This window comes from Eublepharis macularius, chromosome 1, assembly GCF_028583425.1.
Source record: "Eublepharis macularius isolate TG4126 chromosome 1, MPM_Emac_v1.0, whole genome shotgun sequence".
NCBI lineage: Eukaryota > Metazoa > Chordata > Lepidosauria > Squamata > Eublepharidae > Eublepharis > Eublepharis macularius.
The window spans coordinates 36,616,273-36,639,675 of record NC_072790.1 but is presented as its reverse complement, the minus strand read 5'-3'; the positions used below and the strand labels follow the sequence as shown (position 1 = coordinate 36,639,675).

Below are 23,403 nucleotides of genomic sequence, written 5' to 3'. Positions count from 1 at the left end.
CCCCTATTTTTCCCCAACAGAAGTAGAAACAACTAGGGAGGATATGGCTTTTTCCACTGGAAAATGACAGAGGTAGAAAGAGTTAAAGTCCCCTCTCTCCACATGCTGTTCTTCTCCTTGACAAAACATGCTTGGAAGCTGTATTTGCAAAAGTAACCTCCCCACCCCCAAGTAATTTAAAATAAGCCCAGGGAGAAAGATTAAGTGCAGTTAAGTCCTGCCATGGCTTCAAAATAGATGTGCTTCTATGTGCCTTGCACATAGAAACACACACACCATATGAACCATCTGACTCATGCAGAGTTTGCGTGCCAGGAATTGGTAGTCTGAGAACCAGACCACACAATACGAATTACACGCGAATGACATGAAAACTTATTTACACGTGTTCCAACGTTGTTTTCAACTACACGCGCCAGGACTGCAGGACCTCCATCGAACCCATGTTCGTAGTGGCACAGGTTTTCTCTGCGTACCTCCAAGATATCCCATAATGCATCTCCACTTTACACAGATAGGAAGCGGAAGATATAGGAAATAAGGATGCTCTGCCTTGCCGACTTACTGATCATGACCACGTACACGCGCTGTTGCGGCTACACTGGAGTAGAAAATTTTGCATGCATGCCTGAAGCAGGACACATACTCATCGATAGAATGCTGGACACAGGCATTTGGGGTAAGACAGGACTCCTGACACTCGCTCGGTCTCGTGTAATTCGTATTGTGTGGTTCGACTCTCAGTGGGTACACTGCTGGGGTGATAACTTGACATAAGTATGGGCGATTCCAATAATAAGTGTGTTTATATGTGATGGAATACCTTCACAGGCAAGCATTTTCCCTAGGGCCACTGTCACATCTGTTCCGAACTCAGACAAGACAGGGGAACTGTGGAGGTATTACTATGGATGGAATATCTGCCGTGCGCACTTTGGTGCCCAGGCCACATTTCAGAGGTGAAGGGCAGTTTTGATGGACAGAAAAATGGTTGTGTGTGCAAGCCGAACAGCGCAAGTGGACTGGCTCATCACACACACACATCAATGCCCGTCCTTTCCGAGTTTAAATGAAACAATCACCCCATGAATCTGACCTTGTCTCATTTGTGCTGTGAAGCAGAGGCATGCAGATTTATCCAATGAACTAATAATAGAGCAGCGCAAGCTTCTTGTGCCCATGGGCAGCAAAGGAACATGGCTAGACGGTTTTTTGGATAAGTAGGCTGCTGAGAGCTCTCCAGAAAGTCTTTTGTGTGTGCCTGTGTGTCAGTGCATTCATGCAATAAATGTGCAGTTGTTGCTCGTTAGTTGTGGAGGAATCCAAATGATTACACCACAGCTAGAGTGTCTGCTGCAAATGTGTCTTATTGGGGGAGGGAAAAGGGGAGAGTGTACCCTCTAGGGTTTTTCTAGTGACCCACAAAGTTCAAAATGTGTCTTGAAACCCATGGGGAGAGGGAATGATTTGGAGGCGGGGAATTGTTGCTGAAAGGGAGAAAGCATCCCTCTCCCTGCTGCTTCTCTGTTCAAAATCCCTACCTAAATTAATTTTCTTTTTAAAACAAACCAAAGTAAAACCCCTGTTGGGACTCCATTGGTGTCAATTGTGTTCCTTACAAAGAAGGCTGAATATTTTCCAGGATCCTCAATCATGCTGAGCTTGTGTGCACTTTTGGAATGTTGAGGTCCAAAAGTGGGTGCCACGCCAAAATGGCTGCCATGGTGTACAGGGGCCAATCACAACACATTGGAAGCTTCCCGTAAGCCAAGCATCCTCCTACAATGGAGGCAGCTGTTTCTGAATACATGTCCCTTGCAGACACAAAGGTGATGCCTCCTGAGGTCTTTTGAGGCACCTTCTGTTCCATTGAGGTGGAGGAGAGACAGGATCGATTCTTTACATCAAAGAAGAGATGTTTTGTTAAAGAAGCGAATGGGAACCAGGGAACTCATTGGTGATGTCCATGTGTACCAACCATATTGGGCATCACTGTGCTAGGGGGTATACTTATCCCCAAGCACCTTCCTGCCCATCCCTTTTCCTTCATTTGGTCTAATATCTTTCCTGCTGGATCTCTGTATTTCATTTTGTATTTAATTTTGCAGTCTTAACTTAGGCCAGAGATCCCTAACATAGCTCTGTGTTACCCTCTTGCCTGATGAATCTTGGGAATAAAATCAAAGGTTTTTGAATTGAAAAGAGAAAAATGAAGAACTTTAGGTTGCTCCTTGTCATAAGATTGGCAAGCCAGAGTCAGTCACCCCCAGGTGTGCTAGCACTGTACCGGCACACTGAAATCACTGCCTGTAAAAATTGGAAGTGACATCTTTAGCTGCTATAGCATTTTTGTAAATGGTAGAGCATCCACTATGTCACTTCCAGTTTTTACAGGAAGTGGCATCAGCACACTGGTGCAAGCTCAACCCGCCCCCATTTCCCCTTGCCGGTTTCTGAGGCACTGGCAGGCAAACAGCTAGGATGCCTGGAGTCTCCCACTATAATGGGAGGCATGCCATCTCTTCCCATAAGCTGACTGAATAGCAACGTGCTGAAGTCATCCCAAGCAGACACCTCACTGTTGTAGCCCTTGACTTGGCCACAGATAACTCTTTCTCGCTGCAAATCCCTTCCTTTCTTGGGAATTTGAGACAAACAGCATCTCTTCCCCAAAGCATAGAGTCGATTCCAGCTCTCCTCTTCCTCAGTGCAGGAGATGCTTCAGAAGAGCCAATCAGGAATGGTCTTTGCTTCTGCAGGGAAGATCCATTCAGAAGCAGCTAGCTCTGTCATGCTTGGCTTTGATTCTCCTAGCATTTTATGGAATCTCCAAACCTTCTGTGATTGGCCCTAACCCTTGGCAGCCATTTTGTGTTGGGTCTGCTACCCTTTCTCTAAATTCCAAAAGTGTTTGCAGACTCAACAAATTTGGGAACCCCTTGCTTAGGCTGTGTCTGCCTCTGTGGATCCCACAAGTCAAGAGAGAGAGGGTAGGTTATGAGGTATACCATGTGCCTCTTCAATTAGGAAGAGTGTGTCATGTGCAACACTGGTGTGCGCATCCAGTGTAAAGCCTGCTGGTATCTGCCTCAGTGGAACACTAGTAAATGTTCCAATATTCACTTAAGTCTGGCGATTTGCAGCAGTACCTTCAAATACAATGGCTCAGTCAAGCTTTTCATCTTCTTTCTCACCTCCTTGATACCAAAAATAAGGCTATTACATGTTTATGCGGAGAACTTCCTATTGAAAGCCACTTGAGTCATTCTACAAAGATTGTTTCCTGTGCACCCTCTTACGAACCTACCAATATTAAAAACCATGGTTCTCTTTCATGTAAGCGGCCCAGGCACCTTTGCTGCCAGCGAACAACAGTTCTGTGGATGTGCTGTTGGTCTCTTCAATTCTTACAGCGTTCTCTGTCTTCTCATTTGAAATTCAGCCTCTTCATTTTTGTTTCCTTTAATCTTAAATCCCCCTCCCCTTTCCCCCACCAGGAACAAGACTGCCAGAGGGTGAGTTGGTTGGTAATACCGCTTCTTGTTTCAGACTTTTCAAGGACTAATGAACTTCATTAAATTATAGTGAACTTACTACTGAATGCTGTTGACCTGCTTTTTGCAGAACGTGAATTGTTTTGTTTTTTGGGAACCAATGCCTAGGCAGAGAATGCTTTTCATCTTTTTATATTTCTCCCCCTCATGTTGGAATATTAACTGTCTGTGCTTGGTTTTTATAATAATTCGGCATTGGAATTTTAAGGGAACCCTTGAAACGAGAGCTGTAAGTCAAAATTCAAACCTGGATTTGAAGGATGTCACAAATTCATGTACTGAAGGTTTGAATTATCATTACCTTCTGGCACTTAGGTATGCAAAGGCTAATAAAAGGTGACTGAGCAAGGTAAACCAGATAAAAGGGATTGTTTCAGGTACAGTTTGTTAGCTTGGTTAAGTTTTAAAAAAATTGTCCTGTTCTGTTCTTTCAGTGTGTGTTTATATAAATAAGTTCTCACAATCATTTATGTGGGTAGCCATGTTGGTCTGCAGTAGAGATGGACATGAACCAGAAAAAAACCAAACCATGTGGTTCATGGTTCATCAAATTTCATGAACCACGAACCACGAACTTTCACAAACCTGCCCCTGGTTCACGAACCAGTTCCTTTGGTTCATGAAAACATCAAATCCAGGTCAGAAAACCATCACTTTCAGGTCAGCAGAAGGTCACTTCCAGGTCAGCATAAGGTCTACAGGAAGTCCATCCCCTGTTGCCTAGGAAACTGATTGATTGGCACCAGGCTGTCTGCAGTGACGAACCAAAAAACAAACCAAACAAACCAGCCTAAAGTTCGTGGTGGTTTGTCAGAAATGGGATCTGATGAACCACTGGTTTGTGTTTAATTTTGGTTCGTATTTCAGTTCGTGCCCATCTCTAGTCTGCAGTACAAGGATTTGAGTCCATTGGCACCTTAGAGACCAACATGATTTTCAGGATGTAAGCTTTCATGAGTCAGAGCTCTCTGGTTTCTGAAGAGGGAAGCTCTGACTCTCTAAAGCTTACTCTCTGAAAATCTTATTGGTCTCTAAGGTATTAATGGACTCAAATCCTACTATTCTACTGTGAACCAACATGGCTACCCATATAAAACTAAATTGCCATCGTTGTATATGACATGACATCACTTCTGAGGAAAACATGGAAGAGATGTCAGGCAAATGATGTCATACAGCTCTAGGAATTGTCAAAATCTCTGTGGTCTTACCATAGATGTTTCAGCAGTCCCTGGAGCAATGTGAAGTCACTTTCAGTTTTCCATGAAAGTGACATCAGATCACATGCTATGATGGTACACCCATGCCTCTGTCCCCCATCTTCTGCTGGGTGCCAGCCATTGGCTGACCACCCTAGTTCTAGGGCTGACTCATGTCACTATATAAGGTTGCCAACTCCAGCTTGGAAAATTCCTGGAGATTTGGGGGTGGAGGATAACCAAGGAGGTTGGAACAACAGAAACAAATAAAAATGTTGAAAATGAATAAATATGAATTAAAAACACTGGTACAAAGTTTAATTATAAATACATAAATTAGATTTTAAAAGATCATATGGTTCTACATATATTGTCGAAGGCTTTCACGGCTGGAGAACAATGGTTGTTGTGGGTTTTCCGGGCTGTATTGCCATGGTCTTGGCATTGTAGTTCCTGACGTTTCACCAGCAGCTGTGGCTGGCATCTTCAGAGGTATAGCACCAAAAGACAGAGATCTCTCAGTGTCACTGTGACACTGAGAGATCTCTGTCTTTTGGTGCTACACCTCTGAAGATGCCAGCCACAGCTGCTGGCGAAACGTCAGGAACTACAATGCCAAGACCATGGCAATACAGCCCGGAAAACCTACAACAACCATCGTTCTACATATAAGTACTAAAATCTTGTATATAAATAAAATAAAATCACTAATATAAAGGTATAATAGTACAACTCATTTCCAATAAAACCAATAAAACCCAGATGTGTTTCGGCCTTCCTCAGTGGTATAAAAATATCACAGACATAAATTAAACATACATGACTTAGCACACAATGAATCTAGAATTTAAAAAAAGAAAAAGAGAAAGGAGGACAAAAGTGTGTAAAGGTTAATACCTTAGGTGGAGCCTAGAGAGGGTTATGTCTGTGGATGGAAAGAAGCTCAAGTGGGAATTTGATGCTATTGGGTCTACCCTCCGAAGATGCTATATACTCCAGGGGAACTTATTTCTGTAGTCTAGAGATCAGCTGTGATTCCTTGAGAACTGTAGGTCTCAGTTGGAGCGTAGCAGCTCTACAACTACTCCAGAGGGGCACCTTATAAAGTAAGAACACAAGAACAGCCTGGTTGGATCAGAACAGTGGTCTAGGTAGTCCAGAATCCCTAGTTTTCCTCATGGTGTTTACAGCACTAGCTGTATGTGAAAATGGAGCCTTTCTGAGGTTTTGAATGGAGCCTTGCTCTAACGAAGAGAACTGTGTGGGCGAAACTACAAGTGATGAATGACACAGGTTGGACACTTGTCAGCTTCCCTCAAGTTTTGATGGGAAATGTAGGCAGCTTGGCGGAATGTTGGACAAGTGACAGTTGAAAAGTCCATTGGACAGCAGTCAGAGAGCCAAGCTGCAAGACCAGGATGCCTACATTTCCCATCAGAACTTGAGGGAAGCTGACAAGTGTCCAACCTGTGTCAGGCGTCACTTGTAGCTTGGCCCTGTGATTCTTGAAAGCTTATGCTACAGTAAAGTTGGTTAGTCTTAAAGGTGCTACTGGACTCTTTTCTATTTTTCTGAGGTTTGGAACTCTTTATAGTTCTTACAATCATATTAACAGCCTCAGTAGCCTAACTAGGGTTGCCAGGTCCCCTTACCCTCCTGGTGGGAGGTGAGAGACCCAGCACTCACCTTTCTTGTGGTGCTCGCACACACGTGCCCCCAAGCTGTGTGATGATGTCACTTCCTGGAATTGGCATCATTGTGCAGGGCATTGTGCTGCCCCTAGGAGTGCTCCTGCACTCCACAGCAGGCCAATTTTGGCTTGTTTGGGGCCTAAATTGGCCCATTGTGATGTGCAGGAGCTCTACAGGGCCCTCCCAGCAGTGCCTCCGTGCTCTGTGGCCAGCCGAATTGAGCCCATTTGAGGATAAAATCGGCCCACTGTGGAACACGGGAGTGCTTCCGGGGCGGTGCAACATCATCATGCAGGGCCCTGGAGTGCTTCTATGCTTTGCAGCAAGCCAATTTAGCCCCCAAATGGGTCCAATTCGATTGGAGCAGAAGAGAACTGCTGGGAGGGCCCTGGAGAGGTCCTGCACTTCACAGCAGGCCAATTTAGGTCCCAAATGGGCCCGATTGAGTCCGTTCGGGGCTCAAATCGGCCCACTGTGGAGTGGGAGCATGCTGTGTCACCCAGGAGCACCCCCTGGGAGGTATGTTCCTCCATCTTTCCTCCCCACTGGCCAGGTAAGTGGTGGTGGGAGGCAAAGGGTGAGAGCGGGGTATAACCTGCCCCTAGCACAGGACTGGTAACCCTAGGCCTAACTCATGTGGTTGGAGACCTCTTTATCCAAGGATCACCACTAGACATGGGCACGAACAGAAAAAAACCCGAACATGGTGTTCGTTGTTCGTTGCGAACAATGAACATTGACAAACATGACCTGTTCACGAACATGGTCATTGTTCATTGTTTGTGGGGGCCAGCAGGCTCTCCTCCAGCCATCAAAATCCCTACCACACCACTCCCAGAAACCCTACCTGAGCAGGCAGCAGGAAATGTACCAATAATAAATAACAGCTTGACCCCAGAGCCTGACAGCAGCCCTGGAACCTGAAGGGGTAGATCCCTACCACACCATTCCCAGAAACCTTATCTGAACAGGCAGCAGGAAAGTTACTAGTAATAAATAATATCTTGGCCCAGAGCCTGGTAGCAGCCCTGGAACTTGGAGGTAGATTCCTATCCCACCACACACAAAGAAAATTCAAGCTCCAATGCACTCTCCCTGTCTCTCTCTCAAAATGCCAACAGTAACTGTCTCTCCCTCACTGTCTGCAAAACCAGAGGTGGGAGCCCCCCTCCCCCCTGCTCTTTGCTTCCTTGTAACAAATTTGGAGCTCCATACTTGAAAGGAAGACCTGCCAATCAAGATAAATTGGGCTTAGATTGGGGTTTCCAGGGCAACAGCAGGAGTTCAGACAGAGTTCAGACAATCCCTGCCTGAGTTGCCAAGGGAATTGATTGCAGGTGCCAGACTGTCTGGCTTGACGAACAGCAACGAATGAGGCTTGCAATGACCACCTGTTCGTTTAGAATGGGGCCTCACTTACAGCTTGTTTGCAAACAGCTGATTGGGCTGTTCGTGGCTTTTTTTTAGTTTGTATTGCTGTGCCCATCTCTAGTCACCACTTCATGCAACACACTTAATGCAACATGCATTGCATGTTGAGGAGCATTTGGTCTTGGAGTTCCTCCATGGCAAGCTGAAACAGTACAATACCAGTGCTTTTTTCTGAATATGTGGATTATTTTCCTATATTAATAGCATGTTGCTTCTTCCCATAGTTCAGATGAAGCATTTATAATTGCTTTTCATCATGAAAACAGGGTTTTTAAAAAATTGATTGTGCCCATGTGAGAGCAACTAAAAGTTTAAAACTATAGCTGACATTTTTTGCTAACTCAGCTCCATGTTTTAAAAGAAGGGCCATAGCAGGCCAACCACCCTGCGATAGGAAAAGCAACATCTTTTTGAGCTCCTTCCTGCTATGCAGAAGTCAAAAGTTCCCTTTAGATTGAGAGAGGGCGGTAAATCTATTAAAGAGTAGAGGTATAAATAGAGCTCTTTTATACTGGGGCTATTTTTCTTTCTCAGGAAGTGGAGAGGGCTTTGGTGAGCAATGGAGGAAGAGAGAACCTGCAGAGATACAAATCCAGAGATTGGCTGCTTTGCAGTCATACATACCCCTTTGATGTAAAGTCATGCAATGGAACTTTATAATCCATTTCTCAAAGATACTGCCATACATGTACTATCGTAAAATACTGTTCAAAAGTGTAGGCCTTGTATTCTATCCAAGCAGTAGAATGAGGTGTAGAGTCCTCCTGTGGTAGAGTGCACTGTAATGTTTCATTTGGCAGGATGGGAGAGCATTAGAGGCTCTTGCTACAGCAGGAGACCCCCCCAGCCTGGCCCCTCCATTCCCTGCTGCTGTTGAACAGGTTGTTGTGGGGAAATGAAGAGGGCCCCTTAGCATGAGGTTACTTCTCAGGAAAAATGGGAAGTGACATCATCACACTGGGGTGACACTTTAGGATTCTCTCAAAACTCTATGGCTTAACCAGCAAAAAACTGGACGTGACATTGCACATGGGTCCAACCTTGAGAATATTGTCCTCACTGATGGGAGAAAAATAAAGTCAAAAATTGTTGTTGGTACGACAGCATTACATCACTTCCAGGAAAAATGTGGAAGTGATGCTATGCTTCTCTAGGAATTGCCAGTAACTCTAACCTCATGCCTCTCTAGGAATTGCCAGTTTCCAGCAATTGCTAGAAAGGGATGACATTTCTTCCAGGTGACATAATATTAACACTCCAATAAGGGATGACATCTCTTCCAGGTGATGTAATATTGTCACTCCAATAGTGCTCCCCCCATGTCCACACCTGCCAGACTCCTGCCCAGACTACTGAAGCACCATGCAGAGTTGGATTTATGCACAAGATAAGTAAGGTACAGTTCAGGGCTTCAGGTTATGAGGGGTCTCTTTTAAAAAAAGTTTTAAAGTTTTAAGCATTGTTTCAGTAATGCTGCAACTCTCTTAAATGTAACATTACCTCAGCCTGCCTTAATCTGGCCCTGGCACTATGGTGATGTGTTTCTTAGTGCCCATGTCCTCCTCCTCCCAAATTAATAGCCCATGCTGGCTTTCCTCCATCTCATTGTAGCTGGAGGCACTTCAGAACCTAAGAGACGTACCACTTTTGCGTCTGCCAGGAATACCTATTTGAAAACAGCTGTCTCAATCATAGGTTGACACTTAGCTTGTAACCTCCTATCATATTGTGATTGAGTCCTGCACCCCATGGCAGTAGGCTTGCCAGGTACCCACTTATGGTGAGCAATCTCTCAGCAATCCTTGCCTCTGCCTGCCAATCCCCAGCTGATCAGTGGAAGGAAACAAGCTGGCAAAATGGGGGAACATATAATCATTGTCCCTGAGTGATGACATCACTTTCAGCACGATCTGGAAGCAACAGTGTTGCACTGTGGTCAATTCTTCAACACTTGGCCTAAAACATACATGTTTTTGTCTGAATGCTAAACAATTGACCCAGGCACAACACTATCACTTCCAGGTTGTGCAGGAAGTGATGTCATTGGCCAGGGATGACAATTCTGTTTCTACCATGCCACCACCTACCTCCTGCTGGTTGCCAGGACGTACCTGGCAACTTTCCATGGCAGCCATTTTGTGATTGACTCCTATGGCAGCCATTTTGTCATGACACACCCTCTCCATTCTTAAAATTCCAAAAGTACTCACAGGCTCAACAAGATTGGGTACGCCAGCAGTACATGGTACTCAGTCAGAGAACTGAGTGACAAGTACATTCTAGCTGTATCTGAAGAAGTGAGCTGTTGCTCACAAAAGCTCATACCCTACCACAAATTTTGTTAGTCTTACAGTGCTACTGGACTCTTGCTCTTTTCTACTGCTACAAGAACAAGAAATGAAGCAGAACTTTAGGAAGTAAGGTTGTGTATTGTTGGCAGTGTTGTTAAGAGAAATTCTCTTATTTCCTCTTTACCCAATTTCTCCTTGAAAACCCAATTTACCCAATTTTCTCTCCAAAAGCCCAATTTACCCTTCACCCAATTTCTCCTTGAAAACCAAACCATTTTCTTTGTCTCTTTTTAGGAATTTGGAATCACTCTGGTTTTAATCAAAAAGGAATTCCAAAAAAGAGGACCAGGAAGGTGAGGTACTAGAAAATTTCATTTTGTAGATGCTCAGAGGTAAGCAATGTCTTCCCAAACCTTCCTGTTAGGGGTGCCATCCCCCCTCTTGGGGCAGGAGTCTGCAGCCTCAAGCCCCTGCCCCTTACCTCCATTCATCTGGCTGGCGGAGGGAAGGCATCTGGAGGGGAGGCACGGGTGCAAAGTACACATGCACTACTATTGCACCAGAAAATGGCATCATTTTCCAAGGCAATGGGTGAGTGCAGGACAAGTGTCTGCTGCCCCCACCCACAGTTTGGCCCTTGGAGGATTTGGCACCCCTATTTCCAACCGTCTTGCTAGAGCACCACCTTGTGGTGTTAGATGCAGAGGAGTTAGCCGTGTTAGTCTGTGGTAGCAAAATCAAAAAGAGTCCAGTAGCACCTTTAAGACTAACCAATTTTATTGTAGCATAAGCTTTCGAGAATCAAGTTCTCTTCGTCAGATGCCTGATACAGATACTGGCCAGTATCTGTATCAGGCATCTGACGAAGAGAACTTGATTCTCGAAAGCTTATGCTACAATAAAATTGGTTAGTCTTAAAGGTGCTACTGGACTCTTTTTGACCTTGTGGTGTGTAACATACAACCACCGCAAGGGCTGTAGTTACAAAAGGGTGCACTGACTTCTCTCCAAAAAGAAATCCTGCTTTTAAAAGAGAAAAAAGACAACAAGAGGATTCAACAGCTAGAGCTAAAAAAACCTGAATTTTGGAAAAAAATCAATCCTCCATGTAACCGCACACATTCTCGGCATCACCTTGTTGCATGAAGAGTAACTGTTGGTTGCAAAGTGAACAGTTACGCTTTCAATAACAATCCCGTTGCAAAGGCACAGGTTCGAACAATTATATCTATCCATCAAGGGAAATAAAATTATGCTATTCGATTCTTCACGCAGGGAGCAGCTAGCAAATTAGTAGCATCAGGGGAGACAATTGCAGTCCCAGTGGTAGATCCCTCATTATAGGTTGAAGGGCTCCCTGAGAATGGAGAGAAGGGAGATACAACAGAAAAAAACCCAAGAAGTTCATTGTCTTATTTTGCTTTAGATCTTCAAGCTACTCTTCGTTTCTAGCACAAATTAAAATAGGCACTTAAGGAGGAGAAGGAGGGGAGCCTGCCAAGTGAATCACATGTTAAGAGAAGCTCGCTGAATTACTGGCGGGCTGGGTTGTTGCCATTGTGAAGGATGCAGTGGAGGCGGGTCAGCCAGGATGGGGCAGAACGCCCAGCCCACCTCCAGTCCAGCCTCATGGTCGACGCCATTCCTCCCAGAGCGTCGGCAGGAGCAGCACGCTTCCCTCCCACCCACCGCTTCCATGGACTGGAATGAGGACTGTCGCAACTTTATGGGTTTGGCAGTTTTGTAGCACTGGGCCGGATCCCAATAGGGTGAGTGGGCCATGGGGCTGCTCACCCCAATGGATTGGGAAGTGAAGACCACCTGGCATGTACTGGTGGCGGATGACACTTGCTACGGTGGGCCAGCATGGGGCTGGTGGAGGATGCATCGGTCGGCAGGATGGCCCTCTGATGCCAACGGGGATCCGAGCCCAGGTGCCTGGCCAATGCTCCATCAAGCTGTAATCAATAAAGTTGTGGCCATTTTCTAACCCAAGAAAGGTGTTGTGTGAGTCATTTGAGCTGGAATGCAGACTGACATAACGCATAGGCGACAACCCAAATGGACAGAAGCCAGACAAATCCTTTTACAGAAGAGAAGCAGTCAGGTGAGTGTTGGGGGCCCCATTTGTTTTTTCGAGGGGGAGTCATCTGGCAACCCTAGTGTGGGACTGTTTTCTCCCAGCCCAAATTTTGCAGTTAGTGTAAGAATAATTTCTCGTTCAGGGATCAAAGGGTAGCTGGGACAGGAAGCACTTCTTGGGGATACAAGAGGGAAATCCTAGTGTGTACAGTAAGTTATGTTAAGGCTGTCTGTTTAATAATGTTGTGTTCTACTTTCGGTTATTGGCAAGTGTTGGAATGTACTCATCCAGCTAACAATGCAGTTACAATTCTGTCTGCCCATCAGTTCCTTAAGCCGCGCCACCATCCGAAAGGGAAAAGCAAAAATTCTCTTATACCGAAAGCAGCCCATTGCTTGCACAATGGTTTTGGAACTATGCTCCTCTGACTTTTTTTAAAACCATGGGTGGCAGCTATGGAAATCACCTCCCCAGTTTTATAATTGCTAAACTGAAATACAGTAATCTTTATAATTGAATAATTATGCGGAGGAGGGGGGAATGACTGTGGTCTGTAGTTTTGTAATGGGAGGAGAGACGGGGTTTTCTCTGGTTGCCTCCTAGACAAAGGGTTGCCAGGTCCCTATACCCTCCTGCTGGGAGGGGAGGAACCTGCCACTTATCTCATGCTGGCAGCAAGGTCTTCTTCGCATGTGCGCGCTCTGGCACCTGCGCAATAACGCCGTCACCAGAAGTGATGTCACGCAGGCGACGGAAGCGCTCCCGTGCTCTGTGCGGGGCTGATTTAGCCCATTTGGGGCCTACATTGCCCCCAAACGAAGCACAGGAACACTCCCACAGAGGGCAAGACAATGTCACTTCCAGTGGTGAAGTTGTCATGCCCCTTGGGAGTGCGTGTGCATGCCGTGCATTCTTGGGGTGCCTGCCGGTGGCAAGCAACCTCTGGGAGCTTGCGACCTCCTGCCGACCACAGGTGGGTCGGCAGGCAAGGTGGCAAACCCCTGGGAGTTTTCCCACCACTGGCTGTACCTGGGAACCCTACTCTGGACAACAGTTTGGTGTGCTTCTCAGGAATGATTTTGCAGCTACCTTTTTTGTGAGTCTTTCATGGAAATCCTCATTTTTTTAAAGTGATGCGACTGTAGGAGCTTTGCAAACCAGGCCCTGTCTCCTTGCTGCTGGTAGGAAGAGGAACCTACAAGTCAGTCCAGATGGGACCTTCACAGGCGGCCCATAATCCTCCTGGCCCAGGAAATCAAGTGATGCTATAGGACAATCCAGTGTTACTGGTTGACATAAAAGGCCTGCCTTCTTGGAGGCTAGGAAACTCCCTCCCTGAGGGAGGTGACCAGAGTCTCCCTTTTGACTGCTAACGCTTAGTTTGTCACCTAAGGTACATACCTGAACTGCTAAAACTCAGGCTTCTCTGGATGTCACAAATGGCAAATACTGTCTGCACCAAAATCTTGAAAATGTACACTCCTGTAGCAGAGACAGCGTGACTGGCAGAGATGGGATTTGAACATAGGCAGCCAGGCTGGTCCTCCTTATCACTGTCCAAGGCAATTTGCACATGTCTATTAGCCTAATATACCATTGGCCAGGAAGACCTGGGATTTTCACTTTGCCCACTCACACATTTTAGGAACCCTGACCTAGATAGCCTATGCGAGCCTGATCTCGTCAGACCTCAGAAACTAAGCAGGGTTGGCCTTGGTCAGTAATTGGATGGGAGACCTGAAAAAAGAAGACCAGGGTTGCAGAGGCAGGCAATGGCAAACCACCTCTGTTAGTCTCTTGCCATGAAAACTCCACCAGGGGTCGCCATAAGTCAGTTGTGACTTGAGGGCACTCTCTACCACCACCACACATCTAGGAAGTTAGAAAATGAACAGTATCGTCCCATTTGGAGCTGCCTCTGTGTTGATGAAAAGCTCTCCCCCTATATCCAGGCCCTGCTGCTGTTTCTTCTGCACTCATATGTTCACTCAACTTGATGTTTATGTGAGTTTGGGTTGTTGTTGATGATCTGGGGGGATATGTGTGTGACAGAAATCTCTTAGGGCTATTGTTAGGCTACCCAGTTGTCCGCTGGTGGTGGGTGATCTTCCAGAGGTTGGTCCCATTGCCCGCTGATCACTGGCGATCAGCAGGAGGTGGCAAATCCCCAGGAGATCATTCACCACTGGCAGGCAACCCGGGAAAGCATGCCTCGAATGCACTCCTGGCAGGGCGAAGTGCCATTATTGTGTGAGGATCCTCCCTCACTGGCGCCCTCTCCTGATGGCCTGCCATCCTACCAGCTCTCCAGGCAGGTGTCCTCCGGCCTCAGATGGGCAGGGAAGGGGGTTGCACCACCTTGTTTCTTCTCCTGCCCTGGGAGTTGCAGCACGCTCCAACTGTCTCTCCCTGCAAAATCCTTTTCGGCCTTCACAGGAACCTGAATTTAAAGGCCTCCCCTGGCCCCACCTCCCTGGCTCTGCCCCCAATCGTCACCCCGTCTCCCTGACCGGCCCTGCTCCCAGCCTATCTAATAGGAGGGCTGGGTAGACTCTGCAGTCTCCTGACCCCACCCACTCTATCCCCACCTAGGGTGTGGCATTTGGCCTGCTCTCTGCCTGGCTCGCCCCTGCTGCTTCTGAACCTTCCCCAGTGGCTCCCTTGGCATCTTGGGGCCTGGGCCTGCCTGACTTGTGCTGATGGCAACCTCCTGTGAGCCTGGATGAAGTGGAGCCATCTGGGCAACTGCAGGAGACAGGGGAGTCTGCTGAGTGGCTGCAGGCTGTTCCCCAGAGTTGTAACTGGGCGTCGGCTGCAACTGGCCTAAGGGTGAGAGAGGCCTGGAGGCTTGTAGGGGCTCCTGAAACTGAGGTACTGCCAGAGGCTGTGCTGCAGGGCCTAAAGGGGGTGCCTGCTGCTGCAGGGCTGGTGGTGAGGGTGGACAAAAGGCCGGCGTCGCCAGACAATTGCACCAGCCACAGGACATGCTCCTGTGCTTTGCTGGGGCCAATTTTGATCCCAGATGGGCTGAATTTGCCCTGAACAAAGTGTGGGAGCACATCCATGACTGGTACGATGAAGTCACTTCCAGGAAGTGATGTCATGCAAGAGCTGGGAGCATGTGCGCATTTCATGTGCACACGAGGAAAAGATTCCTGGGAAGTGCGAGTTAAGTCCTAGGCACCCCGGCCCTGAGTGGATATAGGGACGTGGCAACCCTAGCTATTGTTGAATGTGGAGAAGAAGAAGTAAAGGAGCAGGTGGGCAGATCTGTAGATGTGAGGCAGCCAGCAATCAGAGACAGGGCTTTTTCAGTGGTGGCACCTCCCCTGTGGAATGCCCTCCTCTTTGAGACTCACCAAGCGCCTATCCTGTTCCCTTTTAGGTTCCAGGCCCAAACTTTCTCTTTTCCCAGGCTTTTTACTAAGGGGGGGGGGTCTGTTCTTTTAAAAATTGTTTTTACAGTCTGCTTCTAGCCTGTGGACATTACACAGGGAAGGCAGAAGCAATGGAGAGAAGGAATCTTGAACAAGTGGCCAAAAACGAGAGTTCCTATAGGAACAACTCCTCTCCTGTGTGACACACAGCACCTGACAAAATGTCCTTTTCCAGACAACCATGAACAGTGCAAGTGTTCTGACCAATCATCCTACCACAAAAGGTAGGATGCTGCTATGAAAAAATAGCCCTCTTTTCTATAGTTATGTATAGCCAGGTAACTGCAGGTAGACTTCAGGTGCTGACTTGTCTGTTCTTTGTCTTCCGGGACTGGACCATAAAGCAGACACATGTTGCAGTCCTAGAGATGGCTGATGTTGGCTTACCCAGACTGAACCTACTAGTATGTGCGTGCACAAACCTGCAGAGGAAATCTTAGCCGGAGGAGATCTTGATTTCAGCGTGCTGGGCTGATGCTGCTTTAGGACTAGCTATGGCCTGCCTGCCTCCTCCTCTGTCTTTGTAGTGCCTGTTGAACCTCTCTATTGTAACAAGATGATTGAAGAGATCGCATATGACCTTGAGGCTCTCCTCTCTGGAGGGCAAATTTTCCTGTAAAGGATGAATTTCCCAATGCTCAATAAAGGGAGAGCAATGTGATGGATGAATGGGGCCAGAGGCAGGAAGAGATGCTCTGCTTTGTATAATCTGGTTAGGAAATGGCTTTTGGGGAAGGAAAAACTGTCAAATAAGTGATACCCATGCAAAAGGGCAGCTACACTGGAGAAACCTTGAGGGTTAAAAAAAACACCCAGATCAGAATCCTGGGTTCAGTTTGACATCCAGTGTAGGTCTTGTACAGGGCTTTTTTTCTGGAAAAAGAGGTGGTGGAGCTCAGGACTGCACAATGATGTCACTTTCGGTCAGCTGGAACAAGGGGGGAGTTTTAAAAAGTTTAAATTGCCCTCAGCGAAAATGGTCACATGGCCGGTGGTGCAGAGGGCCGATCTAAACTCCCCTCTGTCTGGAGATCAGGGGGCGGGGGCACCGGCCATGTGACCATTTTCAAGAGCTGCCGGAACTCTGTTCCACCACGTTCCAGCTGAAAAAAAGCCCTGGTCTTGTACAATCAGAACCCCAGCCAGCATCTTGTGAAAACTTCTAAAAATCAGTTTTGTTGGGGAAAATAGTCACCAAAGGCAGGAGCCTTTCTTGCATATTCATTTAAAAAAAATTGGAGTCCAGTGGTAGCTGCAGGATTCAGGAGGTGCTTAGAGAAGCATCTCTGATGAAGTGCTGCCCTCCCCACCCCCCATAAATTCCAAGAAAAAGTGTAGATTCATATTGTTTTATCATCCCGTAAACATGAACATAAGAAGAGCCCTGCTGGATCAGACCAGTGGTTCATTTCGTCCAACGTCCTTCTTCACAGAATGGCCATAAGACTCCTTGCAGTGCCAGAAAACAGGGTATAGGTGCCAAGGTCTTCTCCTGATGTTGTTTCCAAGCATTGGTTTTCGGAAGTTTACTTAGACTATGGAGGTTCCCGATAGTCACCATGGCTAGTTCTGTATGACTGAGAGCTAAACTACACGAGACAAATTATACGAGGATGCTCTCAAGTGAAGGGAGATGCAATGTTAGCCAGGAACCGTATTTTGAATTTCACCTCTCTCTATAAAGCTGGCGAAGATCGTTCCTCAGAGGGTTTGTTAATTTCATCTCTACAGATCCAGCAAATATCGCTTCTCAGAGGGTTTGTTAATAATTTGACAGAGCCTTCGGGGAGGCAAAGAGGATCCTCTGAGGAGCGATCTTTGCTGGCTCTGTAGAGACACGTGAAATTCAAACTATGCATCCTGGCTAACATTGAGTCTCCCTTCACTTGAACATCCTCGTGTAATTTGTCTCGAGTAGTTTAGCTCTAAGTGACAGTCCTATCAATTATTAGTTAGAGATGATGCTTGTAGAAACCATTTTATAATCTATTAGAAAATAGCCAGTGAATACTGGTTTCTTTGTTCTGAAACTTATAAAACATAACTGCACCATAGCTGTACGTCTCCATTTTGGTAGAATAACAGCTGCTTAAATAAAGTGTTGCAGCTTCTTTAAACTTGGACCGAGTGATTATTTTCCACAACACGCTTGTCTGGTCAAAATGCTGGCGTTTGTATCACCTTGCCTTTGCCAAAAGAAGCTAGAATCAGGTGTCATTCCTAGCTGCAAGTTTCATATCAATACAGTACAAGCTGGTTTGAAGCACCTTTCAGCCTGTCTCTCACTATTGGTGTACATGGGTGAGAAACCAAAAGGCACGGTGCACAGGTAACAGGTTTCTGGTGTGGGAGAAACACAGTTTTAAATGCACTTGCAAGAGATTTTTGGAAAGGTGGATTTACAATTGCATCTCCTCCTTCCTGTGCTTTACAATGCTCATGTGATTTTGGCATCCGTGTGGAAGGTCTAGTCTCTATCCCAACCCTGCATTTATTTGCAGAAACTTTATAGCAGGGGGGATTCCAGTTGATGTGACCCAAAGCACAAAAAACTGGCCTTCTTCTTCCATAGGAATATTACATGGGGATCCCCAGTCTTTTTAAGCCTGTGGGCAACTTTGGAACTCTGACGGGCAAAAATACAAAATGGCTACCGCATGAAGTGGTGTCAGCCACAAAATGGCTGCCACAAGAGGCAAACCCAACCACAAAATGTCAGTAAGTGAGGTTATGAATAACAGTAAGACTTCAACTTTTCAGGAAGAAGCTCTGCTTGACAGGATGCCTTTTAAAAGGAATGTATTGTTTAAAAATATATTCTTACAGAGACACAGCTTACTTTCAGTTTCACAGTGAAGAAAATGGACTTGTTGTGTTGTGGTGGCAGATGCTGCTGAAATCAATGTTTTTAAAAATCTGCTTAGCCAATCAGATCTCCAGTGTGTCAATCAAGGCTGTTTCCACGTGCACTGAATGATGGCGGCTTTCCCCCACAAATCCACGCGGCTCCATTTGCAAAATGGCTGTGAGCTGTTTGGCTTCTATGGTTTTGGTGCCTTTTTTGGAAATGCACTTTCCGCGTTCCCAAAAAACCGTGCTGAAAAAACAGAAGCCAAAGGGCCCGCAGCCATTTTGCAAACAGAGCTGTGTGGATTCCTGGGGAAAAGCCACCAGCGTTCAGTGAGTGGGCTGTCCCTTTAAGAGTGTGTGGAAACAGCCCCAAAGTCCTACTGGGCAAAAGCCAGACCTGGCTCTACCCACTTTCTAAAAACACATGCACCAGGAAAGGTGTTTACAGGCATTATGGTACCTACGGCACCCCATAGGGGACCCCTGGATTACATTTTCACATGTAATTTTTTTTTATCCTTCTTTTCTTCCCCGGGATTCAGGATACACTGTATGGCCATCATTCATTTTATCTTCACAGCAATCCTATGAGGTAGGCTAGGCTAAGGAAGAGACTGACTAGCCCAAGTTCACCCGGTAGGTTTTATGGCAGAGTCAGGATATGAGCCCACCTCTCCCAGTCTGACATTATGACATGCTGGCTCTCTTGTAAACCTTGCTAATCTTGGATGAATGTTTGCAAAATGAGCTCCCTACCCTGTCTCGTACACCACAAATGAATCAGAACAAGACACACTCATCCTAGTTTTTATACATTTTAATCTGGAAAATGTTTTGAACTGTGATAATTAGTAAAGCTTTTAAAGCTTGAAAGTTCCTAAAATGGGCAGAAAATGGACTTGTCCTGTACTGCTAGCACTCTCTTCTCTTCTGAGTATCCGGTGAGCCAGAATCCAATAAAACAGTCCAAAAGATCTGTTAATATTGGAGTAAAGTAAGCAGTGACCTTCTCATCTTGTAATTATCTTTTCTCATAAAAGCAGCAGTATCAATTTAATAAAACACATGGAAAAGGATGTGATTTTTTTCAGATAACCAGGACCAGATGAAATGAGAACTAACCCAAGTTGCCACTGAATGCTCAAACAGATTCTGGGTTTTCTTTTACAGGTTGGACAAACAACAATAAATATGCCATTTGCGGTGACTTCTCTGAAGTTATAAGCAGAGATAATATTAAATAATTAAAATACTATTAATGTTGTGCTTTTCTTTCATGATCAAAGGATTTCACACATTTTAGTCATTCTTAAAAGTCATATTTTAGGACAGTTTGAAATGTCTTTTTGGATTTGGGGATTTTATTGTAATAGGAGCAAATTCTTTTTTTTTTAAAGAATTTTTATTGGATGGGTTTACAAACATAAACATAAAAATCGTTATCGTTATCCACCCCATTGCATTTTCCCCATCCTTCCCCCCCCCCCTTTTCTGGTGACTCCCAGCAGTTTTCCGTACCCAACTTAATCTAAAAAGTATATCATATCAATTCTTAAAATCTATAATGTATATCTATATTATACATACTAATCAAATCTCTTTACTTATCTTAACCATCTACACTAACTATATTGCTTATCTTAATTAACTAAAAAAACTACATATATATATGTAACATACTATTTCTTACATACCAATTAACTATATTATCTATATTTCACATATACTCCCTATAACCTTATTACTCATACTTATACTCCCCTGTAAATATATTATACTAATCCAATAAAATACAGTAAAATATACCCCTTTTTAAGCTTAAGTTTCTATCTCCCCTAATTCTCCAAAGACCACAGTTTCCCCTTCATGTCCCACTTTTTCTCCACATATTTCTTAAATTTTTCCCAGCTTAATGTATAGTCTAATTCTTCTTGTTCTTTCAATTTCCTTGTTAATTTGTCCATTTCTGCCATATTCAAAACTTTCAGAATCCAATCTTCCATAGATGGTATCTTCCACATCTGTGCATAACACATTCTAGCCGCCGTGATCATATAAAACACCATAACTCTGTCCATTTTATCAAAATCTTCTAGGTTCATACATAATAACAGCAATTCCGGGGTTTTATTTATATTCCTTTGTAAAATATCTGACATAACTTTAACTATATCCCCCCCAGAACTGCTTAGCCTTATCACAAGTCCACCACATATGATAGAATGAACCTTCATGCTGTTTACATTTCCATCATTTATCAGACATCTGGCTATTACCATTGGCCAACTTCTTCAGTGTTAAATACCATCTATACAACATTTTATATACATTTTCACGCACAGTGGTACATGCTGAAATCTTAACTACATTTTTCCATACCTTTTCCCAAGCTTCCATTAAAATTTCCTTATTACAGTTTATTGCCCATTTGACCATCTGAACTTTAACAACTTCCTCCTAGTTGGAGCAAATTCTATCATAGGAAGCGCCCATGGAGCACAGATTATTCCAGCATTCCTTTTCTTTCTCCAACAATCCCTTTTAACCACCTGAAGAGTTTATTCCTGGGATTATAGTCCCCATGATGAAGAACGGCTGCATGGATGAGGAGAGGGAAGAGGGTGAAACTGCCTCTCTGCCTCTTCCATCAAGTGTGTGGAAAGACAAATATGAGAAAAATCTGTGCATGTTTCGTTGGTGTTTCGTAAGATACAAACCATAGTTGTATACATAGCATATTATTTATCCCCAACTCAGAAGAACATAAGAAAAGCCCGCTGGATCAGACCAGTGATCCATCCAGTCTAGCATCCTTTCTTTTATGATGCGGGTGAGGATGATGATGATGATGATGTCAATTATTCTGGATGGCCAACAACAGGGCATTAGAGGCTGAGGTCTTCCTCCAATGTTGCCTGCTGGGATTCAGAGGCAGTGGCTTACTGCCTCTAAATGGAGGTTCCCATTAGTCGCCATGGCTACTAGACACACTGATAGACCTATCCTCCATGAATCTTTTCTAATCCCCCTTTAAAGCCATCTATGCTAGTGGCCAGTACTACATCCTCTGGAAGTTAATTCCACATTTTAATTCACTTGTTGAGTAAACAAAGTATTTCCTTCTCATGATCCTGAATCTACTGCCCATCAGCTTCGTTGGATGCCTTCAAGTTCTTGTATTCTGAGAAAGGCAAAAAAAGTTCTCCCTGTCTACTCTCTCTACCCCGTGCTTAATTTTATAAATTATCATGTTCCTCCTTAGTCGTCTCTTTTCTAAACTGAAAAGTTCCAGACTCTTCAGACTTTTCTCATAGGAAAGGTCCTCCAACCCTTAAACATTTTGGTTGCCCTCTTCTATATTTTTTTCCCAGCTCTGCAATGGCCTTTTTGAAATACGTTGACCAGAACTGCACACGGTATTCCAAATGAGGCTGGACTGTAGATCTACACCGGGGGCATTATAATATTGGCCAATTTACTTTCAGTCCCTTTCCTAATAATCCACACAGCATACAGTTTGCCTTTTTCACTCCTGTGGCCCACTGGGCTGACATTTTCATTGAGCTATTCACTACGTCTCCTTCTCAGTCCCAGCAAGTTCAGAGCACCTTAGCATATATTTGAAGTTGGGGTTTTTTGTTCTAATGTGCATTACCTTACAATTACCTACATTACCTACATTGAATGTCTGCCACATTGTTGCCCGCTCACCCAATTTGTAGAAATCCTCTTGGAGCTCTTCACAGTCAGCCTTAATCTTCACCATCCTGAATAAGCCACAACTTGGCCATCACACTGCTCATCCTTCTATAAATGGGTCTGTAGTGCAGCTATACAAGGTGAACAACAGTAGCATAGTTTAGTTAGTGAGGAGGAAAATATAGGAGTACATAATGTAAGGTTTGCATCTATGGAGATGTCATAATCCCAGTTTATGAGATAACTGGCCATGATCATGGAGTGATGTAACTGTTTAAAACCAAGGTTCCCATACCAGCCTCTCTGGCTAGTTATTGCCTGGATGGTGCCTCTCAGGGCCAAGCTACAAGTGACGAATGACACTTGAATGGCAAGTGGATCGAGTGGAGAGCAAGTGGAGGGCAAGTGAACAGGGAGGAATACACTTGCCATTCTAGTGTCATTTGTTGAATGTGTCATTTGATGAATGACACAGGTTGAACACTTGTCAGCTTCCCTCAAGTTTTGATGGGAAATGTAGGAAGCTTGGTGGAATGTTGGACAAGTGACAGTTGAAAAGTCCACTGGACAGCAGTTGGAGAGCATTGCTGCAAGACCAGGACACCTACATTTCCTATCAGAACTTGAGGGAAGCTGACAAGTGTCCAACCTGTGTCATTCGTCACTTGTAGCTTGGCCCTTAGTCTATACCAATGCCAAGCCAACTTTCAAAAGACAGAGAAATTAACAAGGTCCTTCCATAAGTTAGCCTGGCCAGCTGTCACCTGGGAAAACATCTTGGATTCCATCAATAAGCAGGGAGGAAAAAGAGAGAGAATAAGCTTCCATATAGGGCCAAGCTACAAGTGACGAATGACACTTGCCTGGCAAGTGAACAGACTCACATGTATTCCTCTCTGTTCACTTGCCATTCGCTTGTGCTCCACTTGATCAAGTCCTGTCCAAAAGCTGTTGAGGTTTCGCAAGGAAATATCCAGAAATGAATGCCTCAGAAATCTCTCTTCAGAAACTTCCCTTTGAGCAAAAACTTTCAACAGATTTTGACAAGCCATTTTGATTAGGCTTCCTTTATCAAGAATATACAAACAGAGCCAAAGGATGCACTAATAATGACAGCGCAACGCTGGCAGGCTTCACCTTGACAAGGATCTGGCAGCTTACAAGCGGT

At 45.0% G+C, this 23,403-nt stretch overlaps 1 long non-coding RNA gene across 1 annotated transcript in view; it reads left to right on the top strand.

Annotated features, from left to right (window-relative positions):
- Positions 1-10,519, top strand: part of LOC129341245 (uncharacterized) — a 36,158-nt gene extending 25,639 nt beyond the window's left edge. The window contains exon 3 of the long non-coding RNA XR_008598116.1: positions 10,461-10,519. This is a non-coding gene — a long non-coding RNA (uncharacterized LOC129341245). The remainder of the gene's footprint in view (positions 1-10,460) is intronic.
- The last annotated feature ends 12,884 nt before the right edge of the window (positions 10,520-23,403 follow it).